At 46.7% G+C, this 3310-nt stretch overlaps 1 pseudogene; it reads left to right on the top strand.

The window, feature by feature from the left end:
* The first annotated feature begins 1811 nt into the window (after positions 1–1811).
* LOC133260168 (protein-L-isoaspartate O-methyltransferase domain-containing protein 2-like) lies at positions 1812–3064 on the top strand (annotated as a pseudogene).
* Positions 3065–3310: the final 246 nt, after the last annotated feature.

The following is a 3310-nucleotide window of genomic DNA, read 5'->3' as shown; positions in this document are numbered from 1 at the left end:
TCAAGAGGACAATCTTGTAATCTCAGTATTTTAGTAGAGAAAAGGACTAAAAGCCCAACTCATTCAGCTCAGAAAACCATACAGGCTCGTTATAGACCACAACCTGCATGGCAAACATCACACATTGCAGATCTGACTGATCATTAGAAATGATTAGTGTTGCTCAATTTTTAAAAAGCAATACTTTAATAAATCTGTTGGAGCTGTCTATTCAAATATAATGTTGCTCCTGTCACACTGTTCGGAAAATCCATGACTTGACTCTGAACAAAGATACATATTTAAAACTCTTAATGAAGGTATGTACTCAAAACTATAGAACATTTGACTGAGAAAAGAACTGAATATGAAAACTGGAGGAACAAAACTGCCAAAGGGTGTACTGACAGTGAAATGTTTGATTTAGTGAATTGTGTATCAAACTGCGTGCGTGCATGCTAAATTGCTTCAGTGTGTCCAACTCTTTGCGACTGCATGGACTGTAGCCCGCCAGGCTCCTCTGTCCATGGGGTTCTCCAGGCAAGAATACTGGAGCGGGCTGCCATGCCCTCCTCCAGGGGATCTTCCCAACACAGGGATTGAACCCATGTCTCTTTTGTCTCCTGCACTGGCAGGCAGGTTTTTTTTTTTTTTTTTTTTAACCAGCTGAACCACTAGGGAAACCCCTAGGATAGACTATCATTTCTCACTTCACAGAACCTACTGTGTAATTCTAATTCCCAATGAGATTAAGATTTCCTACAAAAAGCTAGATGGAAGCTGCAGTGGGAAATGATTAAAATTTGTGAAATTTCTAGCTTAAAGCCTGGCATACAGCAAGCATGCCCTACATGTTATTTCTCTTCCTCTTGACCATGCTAAACTGTGTTCTATTTTAAATAAATTAGAAGCAGAAGAGGGCAATTTGGGGGTCAGTGACTTAATTCTAAAGGTAAAGAGGAATTATACGTGCAAATGCAAAATACACAACTCAGTAATTTTATAATCAAGTTATCAGTAGAAAATATACAGGCTTAGGAAACATCCAGGCTTGGCTGACCTAGATTTGAACGTCTGTCACATACTAACAAATTTTGTTGATTAGGGTAGATTAATTTACCCAAGGTTTTTGTTTGGGTAGATTTTTGCTTAGTTGCAGTTTATATCTATATCTATATCTATATCTATATCTATATCTATATCTATATCTATATCGACATCTTGATGATGCTGTCAATATCACGGAGGAGTCGTTGGACGAATGCTCCCCAAGGGGTCCAGTCTGACTCCATTCTGTTGGTTGATGCTACTGAGGTGTACCAGAATTCTGGTATAACTGTAGAAATGCAAGATGAGATGGACAGACTGCAAGCAAGTATACAGAACACAAAACAGGTGCACCAAAGTGAAGGTCAGGTTAGAAAGCTTAGCTCCAAACCACGGAGACCGACTTGAAACACAACTATTCCACTTTTGTAAACAAGTGTTGTGTCTCAGGTTCTCTATTAGAATTTCCCGACTTGGTGATATATTTTGGTCAACCAGAAGAGTAGTACACCCCTCACTAGTCATGTGAGTGATTTGGCAAACATTTCCCGAGGTTGCTGTCACTGAAAGTGGTGTCACCCTCAATGTGAAAAGAGAGATCGATTTTCAGAATTACAGTGCCTTAAATGAAGTTATAACAGGAGTGGTCTGTGTAGCAGGGAAAGCAGTATTCCATCCAAATGGTAAGGTTGTCAACAGTCACATTTCATGAAAGAAGAATGAAATATGCATCGTATTTTCACATCTAGAGAAATTGTGCATCAAGAAGACTCACGACTGCGTGGATGTTTATGGCGGCAAAGGTCCAGGCTGCATGGTGGGGGGTGGATGGGCGAGGGGCACCGGAGGAGCGGTAGCTTTGCCTAAGCGTGATCTCGAAGATAGGAGGCGCCTTCAGTACTGGTGAGGATGACAATGAGCTGATAGACAATCTGAAGGAGGCTCAGTATATCCGCTCTGAGCTGGTGGTGCAGGCTTTCCGAGCTATTGACCATGCAGACTATTACCTCAAAGAATTTAGAGAACGCATATGGCCCACGTGGAAGCACAGCAACATCCACCTCTCTGCTCCATGCATCTCTTTGGAGCTGATGGAGGCCCTCGACCTGCAGCCTGGCCTCTCCTTCTTGAATCTGGGCAGCGGCACTGGGTACCTCAGCTCCATGGTGGGGCTCATCGTCGGCCTCTTGGGTGTGAACCACGTGGTGGAACTCCATTCAGATGTGACAGAGTACGCAAAGCAGAAGCTGGACTTCTTTATCAGGACAAGTGACAGCTTCGACAAGTTTGACTTCTCTGAACCCTCCTTCGTTACTGGCAATGGCCTGGAGATTTCTCCGGATTGTTGTCAGTATGACTAGGTGGACTGCAGGCCAGGCGTGCAGAGGGAGCAGGAGCAGTACACGAAGAGTCTCCTCAAGGTTGGGGGCATCCTGGTCCTGCTGCTGCAAGAGAAACGACGGAGATTAACGCGCACTGGCCCTGCCGCTTGGGAAACCAAGAAGCAGGTTTCTTGGCTGTCTCCTCTGCTCTGCTGCTCTAGCCCTGCCAGTCAGTCAGGGAAGCCGAGGCTCGTCCAGTTACGTGACACCCCTGGCAGTTCACAGTCTCCAGGACCTGGCCCATATCGCCATCCGGGGCACCATTAAGAAGATCGTTCACCAGGAAGAAGGGAACAGAAACGGGAAACAGACTGAAGAACACTCCCAGGTTTAAACGAAGGCGAGTTTGCCGCTGCCAAGTGGAAACGCTTGTCTTTTTGCACAAAGAGGTCTTTGCCAGTCGGATCTCCAACCCCACTGATGACAGTGGCTCTGGAGACCTGGAGGAGGAGTGGTGGGAAAGAAGAGGTGACCACCCCACCAGAGGCCAAGCCTGGGACCCCGGTGAACTTCCTGAACCTCTCTTCCTCAGAGAAGGTCCTGAGCCTCCCTCTGCCAGATCCCCTGATGTACTACCTGCTTTATTACAGAGTAAAGTAGGTCTGTGGTCCAGGGAGGAGGCCCAGCCTGCCTGGAGCACCACCCGTGCAGGTGCACTGGGGAAGCAGGGGCTCGGCTCTGCATCCCCTGTCCTTGACTGTCCTCTAGGACACTCCTGCCTCTGTCTGATTTCTGTGAACATAGTCTACTAGGTAAGATGCAAGAGAGAATGTTTTCTCAAATGGGCGCGTGCCCCTGGAGGAGGCGCTGACTTCCGGCTCTCAGGAAACACTGAGGTCTGTGTGCGAAGGTGGCTGGGAGACTGTTCCTTACGCCAGGTACCCGTGTCTGCATCAGAAAGG

The sequence above is a fragment of the Bos javanicus genome, chromosome 14 (genome assembly GCF_032452875.1).
Source record: "Bos javanicus breed banteng chromosome 14, ARS-OSU_banteng_1.0, whole genome shotgun sequence".
Lineage (NCBI taxonomy): Eukaryota > Metazoa > Chordata > Mammalia > Artiodactyla > Bovidae > Bos > Bos javanicus.
This window is presented reverse-complemented; position numbering and strand designations above follow the sequence as displayed.